Source organism: Jaculus jaculus, chromosome 6 (assembly GCF_020740685.1).
Source record: "Jaculus jaculus isolate mJacJac1 chromosome 6, mJacJac1.mat.Y.cur, whole genome shotgun sequence".
Taxonomy (NCBI): Eukaryota; Metazoa; Chordata; class Mammalia; order Rodentia; family Dipodidae; genus Jaculus; species Jaculus jaculus.
Genome location: NC_059107.1, coordinates 39562801 through 39572146, shown reverse-complemented (window position 1 = coordinate 39572146; position 9346 = coordinate 39562801). Strand labels below are relative to the sequence as shown.

The 9346-nt window shown below is 44.0% G+C and overlaps 1 non-coding gene across 1 annotated transcript; it reads left to right on the top strand.

The window, feature by feature from the left end:
• Positions 1 to 4694: 4694 nt before the first annotated feature.
• On the top strand, positions 4695 to 4824 carry LOC123461952. The gene has a single exon (XR_006637996.1). It is a non-coding gene; the product is annotated as a small nucleolar RNA SNORA33 (small nucleolar RNA).
• The last annotated feature ends 4522 nt before the right edge of the window (positions 4825 to 9346 follow it).

The following is a 9346-nucleotide window of genomic DNA, read 5'->3' as shown; positions in this document are numbered from 1 at the left end:
TCTGTGGAGCTGGAACCTGGGAACAGGCCCCAACAATAGAGCCCAGAGGAAGAGACAATGGGCCTCTGTTGGCCCAGCTGCCTTCACCCAAACAGAAGCAGCTGACCAGAGGTCTGCCAGGAACTCCCTGGAGGTGGGGGTGCGACAGGGTGGTTTTGAGAAGTGTCATAGGGGTGCCTATCAATTGTTTACATGATGACATTTCTCACAACCTAATTCTATGGGGTGTTGCCACCATCATCCCAATTTTACCTGGAGGTTCAGACCACAATGGGCCATGGGCCATGGGCCAGCACAGTCGCCTTGGCAAGTTGCTTCAGTTCTCTGGTCCTTCATTTATCCATCAAAAAATGAGGAGATGAGGGTCGCCTTGAGTTCGAGGCCACCCTGAGACTACATAGTGAATTCCGGGTCAGCCTGAGCTAGAGTGAGACCCTACCTTGAAAAACCAAAAATACTAATAATAAATAAAAGAGGAGATGCCTGGCTTGCCTGGTGGGGAAGTTGAGTGAATCCAAAGATAACATCAGTTTTTATTGAGTCCCTATTGTGTGCTGGGATGGTCCTTAAAGCTTTGTGCAAACTGTTCCCATGTTATTGAAGAAGAAATGGAAACACAAAAGGGCCAGGAAACTTACCTAAAAGTCACAGATGCAGACAGATGGGAACAAGAATCACAGAGTGAAAACAAGTAATAATAACAACACAGATGACAAGGGGCATGCAAGGGCCCTGTGTCTGCCAGGCATGACTTCATGGCAGGAAAGTCACTCTGCATTTGGGAAGCCACACAGATAGGCCTCCGGCTGGAAGGCTGAGGGTATAAAGTACATTGGCCCTGGGAGTCCAGGCCCAAGAGAGCAGTACTATTTCACTAGGAAGGTGTTTTAAGTTTGTCTTCGTGGCTGAAGAGGTAGACGGTCTAGATGCACTGGGCTTGGGAACAAACACTTCAGACTAACGCTTGGTCTCTGAACCAGCTCCCAACACTATCCCATGTGCTAGAAATCAGCAGTGTTATTTAAGCAGCTGTATAGAGGGGCGTCTTGTTACAGCATCATAGCGCATCTGCTAAGACACAGCACAGGAGACACCACTATGCAAGAGCAGTTGGGGTTCTGAGCGCCCCTGCCAGGCCTACAGGTTAATGGAAGACAAAAATATAAGACTAGAAAATAAGCAAAAAGCCACAATTACTAACTGTGGTATGGCTGTGAAGGGTCCAAGCTGAGGCCGTGAGGAGTGGTGGCCCTGGTTCACAGTGGTCACAAAGGGCATTTTGAAGAGATAACCTTTTCTGTTTTACTTTTTAAGCATTTTTATCATGCCATTGTGATAAAACACTTGTTGAACATTGTGTACTTATGGTTTTTTCCATTTATCACATTTCACACAATCTTGACATATATTTCAATTTAAAAACCAAGAAGGGCTGGAGCGATGGCTCAGAAGTTAAAGATGCTTGCTTGCAAAGCCTGACAGCCTGAGTTTGATTCCCCAGCACCCATGTAAAGCCAAACTCATGAAGTGTCAAATGCATCTGGAGTTTGTTTGCAATGGCAGGAGGACCCTGGTGCCCCCTCTCATAAATAAATAAAATATAAAAAGAAAAAATGGCGCTGGAGAGATGGCTTAGCAGTTAAGGCACTTGCCTGCTGTGGTAGTTTGAATAGATTATTCCCCAACAGATTCAGGAGTTTTATTAAAGCTTCTTAGATCTGCAGCCACTTGGCTGGAGGAGGTGTCACTGTGAGTGGATCCTTGAGACCAGCTCTAAGGTGTGTGTGGGGGGGGAGGGGTAGAATTGGAATTCCAGTCCAAAGATATAGAGTACTTGAGTTCTGCCTGGAGTTCCTGAAGTGTGCTTGCTTCTGGTGTCCATGCTGGCTTTTCTCTCTGCTTGGATCTGTAAGCTTCAATAAACCCCTTCCTCCATAGCTGTGCCTGGCTTAGAAGTCCATCTCAGCAACCTGAAGCTGTCTGCTACAGAACTGATATTGAGAGGAGGGGCTAAAATGAATCTGGCCGTGTAGATTTTGATCTTTTGAAACTTGTGCACTGGAGGAATGGGAAACTTAATGCTTGCAGCTGAAAACGAATTCTGGAACAATGGACTATTCTGATGAGAGTATGAAAATGCTAAGTACAGAAAAAAATGTATTTGGTGGCTTGGCTTATGAACTTTCTAAGGGGAAGGAAAGACTACAAAAAACCTTGTTGGGATCAATTCAGCCATGAGAGGTGAATAGAAGTGGATAAGAACAGGCAAGAGGACCTAAGGAAACATGTGGCATGAAGGCAGAAAAGCTAAGTGTGGCGGGGGGTGGGGGAGGCTTGAAGGGAGTAGAGAATAGAGAAGGGGAGGAAGGGAAGCAAAGTTTGTTTTAAAATACCATAATGAGGGCTGGAGAGATGGCTTAGCGGTTAAGCACTTGCCTGTGAAGCCTAAGGACCCCGGTTCGAGGCTCGGTTCCCCAGGTCCCACGTTAGCCAGATGCACAAGGGGGCGCACGCGTCTGGAGTTCGTTTGCAGAGGCTGGAAGCCCTGGCGTGCCCATTCTCTCTCTCTCCCTCTATCTGTCTTTCTCTCTGTGTCTGTCGCTCTCAAAAAAAAAAAATTTAAAAAATACCATAATGAAACAAATCTTTGAAACTCAAGACAAAAAAACTAAATTCACATATCAACAATAAAAACAGGTAAGGCAGACACAAAAAGGAGAGGCAAGTGCAACGTCACACATACCCACAGGGTGGTGCAAGCATCTGGAGTTCAGTTACAGTGGCTGAGGCCCTGACACGCCAATTCTTTCTCTCTCAAAAAAATAAAATAAAATATTAAAAATATGGCTGTGTCCTACACACGTAGTATGGGTTTTAGGAGCAGGAAAAATACATGGAGTGGGTCATAAAGTATACACAGTCCCAGAAGCCACTACTGAGACCCAGCACAGAGACAGGTGTGATGACCCTGATAGGCTGACAAGGCCATTGAAGGATGGGCCATGGTTTATATGGAGACCCAAAGATGTTTTAGATATGCCAGGACTGTACAAGGGCTACCGCGGAACATTGTTGGCCTGAGATAGAAGTTTTCCCTGGCTATTCAGCCCAGCTGCAGGTGGCAAAATTAGAAAATCCAGAGACTGGGCTAAAGAGATGATTTAGCAGTTAAGGCACTTGCCTGTGAAGCCTAAAGACCCATGTTTAACCCTTCATATCCCACATAAGCCAGATGCACAAGGTCACACAAGTGTGTGCGCAAGGTCGCACATGCATACAAGGTGTCACATGTGTCTGAAGTTCAATTGCAGTGGCATTCCCTCCGTCACGTGTGAGCATAAGAAAAAAAGGCCAGTCTGTTGGACTTGCCTTAAAAAAAGAAAGAAAGAACATCCAGAGACTGTCACTGGTTATGATATCGGACTTGAACTAGAACTACAGATGTTTGATGTTTGCTTGATGGTATAGATTAAGTTCCCCAGTGCCCACATAAGGCACCCAAAGTGGCACATGTATCTGGAGTTTATTTGCAGTGACAAGACATTCTGATGCACTCATTCTCTCTCTTCACAAATAAATAAATAAAAATATTTTTCTTTTTTTTTCTTTTTAAAATATTTATTTATTTGAGACAGAGGGGAAAGAGAGAATGGACCCACCAGGGCTTCCTGCTACTGCAAATCAACTCCAGAAGTGTATGTCACTTTGTGCATATGGCTTTACATGGGTACTGGGGAATCTAACCCAGGCCATTCGGCTTTGCAAGCAAGCACCTTTAACTGCTGAGCCATCTCTTCCAGCTCTCTCTCATTCTCCCCCCACCACACACACACAAAACAGTACTTTATTTATTTATTTTGGTTTTTAGAGGTAGGGTCTCACTTTCTAACCCAGGAATTCACTGGAACCTAGAATTCACTATATAGTCTCAGAGTGACCTCAAACTCATGGTGATCCACCTACCACTGCCTCTCAAGTGTTGGGATTAAAGGCTTGTATCACCATGCCTGACTGACCTTCTATTTATTTATTTATTTTTCTTTTTATTTATTTATTTATTTATTTTTGGTTTTTCAAGGTAGGGTCTCATTCTAGCTCAGGCTGACCTGGAATTCACTATGTCATCTCAGGGTGGCCTCGAACTCATGGTGACCCTCCTACCTCTGCCTCCTAAGTTCTGGAATTAAAGGTGTACGCCACCACACCCAGCTTTTCTTTCCTTCTTTCTTTCTTTCTTTCTTTCTTTCTTTCTTTCTTTCTTTCTTTCTTTCTTTCTTTCCTTCTTTCTTTCTTTCTTTCTTTCTCTCTCTTTTTCCCAAGGTAGGGTCTCACTCTAGCCCAGGCTGACCTGGAATTCACTATGTAGTGTCAGGCTGGCCTCAAACTCTTGGTGATCCTCCTACCTCCCAAATGCTGGGACTAAAGGTATGTGCCACCACGCTTGGCTCCGGCTATTTTTTTGAGAGAGAGAGAGAGAGAGGGAGGGAAGAGAGACAGATAGAGAGAATGGGTGTGACAAGGCCTCTAGCTGCTGCGAATGAACTCCAGACACAGGTGTCACCTTGCGCATCTGGCTTACATGGGTACTGGGAAATTAAACCTGGGTTTAATTAAGGCAAGCACCTTAACTGCTAAGCCATCTCTCCAGCTCCGGATTTACCATAAGGGTGCACATTCACAGTAAACCCAGGAACAAGCCAGCCAATTAATCTGCTTATCTGAATGTGTTTCTGTAGAAGCGTAGAAACAGCTGGCAATAGAGATGCCATGTTACGAGCCTTAAGGACAGCTGCGGTCATTAAGATCCCTGAAATGGCTACAGTACCATAATGTTGAAGCATTTTCATGACACTCAATAAAAATTTTACTGTAACTTGTTCTAAGGTTAATGAAAGTTGAAAAGTTAATAAATTGCATGTAATTTTTTTTTTGGAAAAAAAACACCAAGTCAGGCAAGTCTGGGTCAGTCTGACTTACTTTGTTTTTCTTTCTAAATATTTTATTTTTATTTATTAGAAAGAGAGAAAGAAGCAGAGAGAAAGAGCAGAAGATAGAGAATGGGCACACCAGAGCCCCCAGACGCTTCAAACAAATTCCAGACGCGTGCACCACCTTGAGCATCTGGCTTACGTGGGTCCTAAAAATATTTTCCAAAACATAAAAATGAGGGCTGGAGAGATGACTTAGCAGTTAGGACGTTTGCCTACAAAGCCAAAGGATCACTGTCTGATTCTCCAGGAACTACATAAGCCAGATGCACAAGGAGGTGCATGTATCTGGAGGTTGTTTGCAGTGGCTGGAGGCCCTGGTGCTCCCATTCTCTCTCCCTCTCTCTCTCTCTCTCTCTCTCTCTCTCTCTCTCTCTCTCTCTCTCTCTCTCGCTTTCTCTTTCTCTCTCCCCACCTCTTTCTCTCTCAAATAAACAATTTTTTTAAAAAAACATAAAAATGAACAAGAAGTATAGGGATGTAGCTCAGTGGTAAGACATTTACCTAGCATACACATGACACTGAGTTAGATTCCCAGTCCCCTAGGGCCCTCCTAAAAACCCAAAGACAGAACTCCTTTGGTGATATATATGCATATTATAACCACAGAAATGCACCAAACATAAATAATTATTAAGTTCAACATTTGTTAAAGATTTTGTAGCATGTGGCGATGGAACCTTTAAGAGGTCAGGCTCGTGGCATGGACGACGGGACCAGGCCTCTCATCTGCTTTCCAGACGCCAGGGGTTGACCTGCTTCCTCCACCAGGCGCTTCCACTAGGAAGTACAGCATTATTAAAGGCCCCAAAACAACAGATCAACAGGCTGAAAGCAATGAAGACATAATCATATAAACCTTTTCTCTTTTTAAGTTTATTATCTCAGTTATTTTGTCACAATGATGGAAATCTGACTAACCAAGAGGCACTGGTGGAAGGTGAGTCATGGTGAGATTTCTTCAGGTTATTAGGGGCATGTTCCTTAAGACAATGTGGAATCTCTGGCCCCTTACTTACTCTTGTACTTTCTGGCCATGAGGTGAGCAGTTTGGCTCAGCCATGTGATCCTGTTCCCCTCACCACAGATCTCAGATCATGGGCTTGTGCCAGGCTCCTTCCTGGTCAGGTAGTGCAGAGAAAAGGACCAGGCCTGCTGGTTCCTCCCTAGGGGTTGAGGGATGATGAGCGTCAGACGACTCAGAAACCTCTCGTGGCCACCGGAGAAAAACCACACTGAATCAGGAGTCTTTTCGATGCAGGAACTCACAGAAACAACTCGCTTTATTACTCTTAGCAGTTATCTATATCATGTTGTGGACGAAGGTGAGGATTTTAGGATGGGGGAAGAGGTAAGGGCCAATAGTAAGCTTTAACTATTGAAATGGAAATTACAATTGCCACATGGAGGTAGCAGGCCAGAAGCCATTAGGCATCTTGCTGAGTCCTAGCTGGCCAGAGACAGGTTGCCAAACTTTAGCTAGACTCAGGAAGTTCCACTAGGCCTCACGCCTGGGCCTTTCAGAGCCCAACATCTCCCCCTTTTGTTTTTGTAAGAGCATTAGTCACTGTGGCCCCTGTCTTAGGTCGTCCCCCTCTGGGGATCTTACCCGTCATTGAGTACCAGGTGTTTAGCTCGCTGAGGACCCACTCCATGGGCTGTCTTAGGTTGCCCCCCACTGGAGATCTTACCTGTCATTGGTCACATGGAGGGCAGGGGAGGTGGCAGTGGGTCATTTGAGGAACTTAATTCCTGAGTTGCCAGCCTGTGATATCTTGACCTGATAAAGTTTGATTGCCTCTAGCCGCTGGTGAATAAATTGTGTAATTTTGTTAATTACACAAGGCCTGACAGTGAGGATAAGGAGGAGGGGAAGAAGATGGAGGGGAAGGATTCCAGGTAGAGGGAGGAGGTAGGGTAAGAAGTCATGTAAGCCTGTCCGCAGCAGGTTGTCCTGGGGGTCCTGTCGCCTCCTCTCCATGTCTTCCTGGAGCCTCTTAATCTTGTCCTGGACAATTCCCGATTTATTGGTGTCATTTTTCCTATAAAAACAAACATACGCCTCCCTTTTTTGGCCGTTAGTAGGTCTAGTCCTCTCCTGTTTTGCAGGACGACCTCAGCCAGGGAATCTAGCTTCCAGGGATGATATCTACATCTGGGATTAAGGTGGCTGGGGCACAAGGCATGTCCAATTGCTGGGCAGAAAGTCATAGGCCACCTCGCCTCCACAAACATAAGCCATTCCAGAAGGCAGGCAGCGTTGAGCACTGGGCTCAGTTGTGTTAAAATTACAGAAGGAAGGATGAATGTATCCCACATCTATAAGGGAATTATTAGGGGAAGGCGGGGCCCAAATGCCCAGAGGAAACACTGGGAAAAGCTGGACGGGGATGGGGAAGGTGGCTGAGCAGCTTTTTAAGGTCGTATGGACAACTGTACTGTAATTAGCCAGAGAGGCCCAGATCGGAGGCAAAGCCAGCAATCCTCCACAAGGGCGGGAGTTATTTAGTTTAGCAGGGTGAAGGACCATTTGAGGAATAGTCCTCAGGGGTGGGACACTCCCTAGAAGTGATTGTCAGTGTCCCCTTGTTGGGACAAATATTTTAGGTCTCTCGCTGGTATCCAAATGGGTCTTTTTCTTTTTACAAAGTTTTTCCATGGACAACAATTTTATGAGCTTCACACAAGTTTCTATCAAAAAATTCTTCTCAGTTACAGAGTTTTTGTATTTTAATTACTTCTTAGTACAAAAGACTATTAAGGCCAGCCAAATGGCTTCTGACACTGAATATACATAATCTTGCTTACATGTATGTAGGTGCTAATGTCTCGTTGCTGGAACGGCTTCCTGACAGCGAATATACATAATCTTTCTTACTGTAGGTGCTATAGTTTTGCTAAAGCCTTACTATAGTTTTGTTAAAGTGTTGCTGCTGAAAGCCCAGAGCTATGGATACAAGTCCAGCCAAAATGGCTCCCAACAATTCCCCCTTTTTCTTTATTATTTTTTATGAACTGGGCCCCTCTGGGCCTCGGTGTATAAAGACTGTGTCTGTCTTAGGTTGTTCTCTATGATAGTTAGGCCTTACCCATCATTGGTACATGAATTCCATCATTCATTCCCTGTCTTAGGTTGGCCTAACTCGAGAGAATCTTACCCGTCTTTGACTACCAGCCTCTGTAGGGGCTTTAAGATAATGTCTTAGGAAGCCGGGGTCGGGTCTGTAGCTGTATCCCATGTACTTCTGTATGGATATCTATAGTGGATCTTAAAAGGCATTTAACGAGTATGGGCAGCAGACACAGAATGAGTAAAAGACAAACACCTGTAGCAGTAAAGCTTCCTATCCAAGAAGTGAGAGAATTTCATCTAAGCAAGGCAGACTTAAAAGTAGATAGTAAGTCATCAGCAGCTTTAGCTGTATCAAAAATAAGCTGATTATTTTGTAAAGACAAAATCTCTGAATATAACTGAATCAGATCTAAGGAAATATTATCGTTATGCCAAATACCTCTAAAATGTATTTTCCCAATGCTGTTAACTGTTATTATATTTTTTAGAAGTAACACAAATCCATTGAAAATCTACATGACACTCCAAACAAGTTTTAACTTTTAACCCTAATATATAGAGTATCTAACAGGTATCTATGTACATATCTATGGTAAGGATCAAGCCAAAGATCTTAAAGGGAGGTACAGTTTGAACCTTCTCAGGAACTACTTTAAAGCTGTGAGTATGAATGATAGTTAAACATTAAAAGTACAAGCCTAAAGCCAAAAGCCACAGCACACTTTAGGAACTCCTGTTAGGCACACTTTGTATATCTTTAGATTGAAATCTGAAACCCACCATCACACCTTAAGATAAACAATTGAATATATTGGGGTCCATTTATTTAAATTATCATATTTTGCCCCTGGAGCCCAATAGATTTATAACCATCACACATTATAAATTGTTAGAAACAACTAAAATACTTAGGGTAAATAAGGCCCTTTTTAGTTGGTCGTGTGAGGGTAAGGATTCCCCCTTTTGTTTTTGTAATTGAGACTTGAGAGTTTGATTATAGTTTTTAACAATAGCCTGGCCCCGGGGGGGTTGTATGGAATGCCTGTGGAATGTGAGATTTTCCAGGTCTGGAGAAAATCTACAAAGGCCTTGCTTAGGAAGCAGGGGGCATTATCTGTTTTAATTTGATTAGGCAGCCTGAGAGTGGCGAAACACTGAAGTATATGACTAATGGCATGTTTAGATTTTTTTTTCCCCCGGTATGTGCCAATGTCTAGTAGGCGCGGGAAAAGGTCACTGAGCCCAGTCACCACGAGATGGCAGACGTCTCCCCTGTCTCCAAATG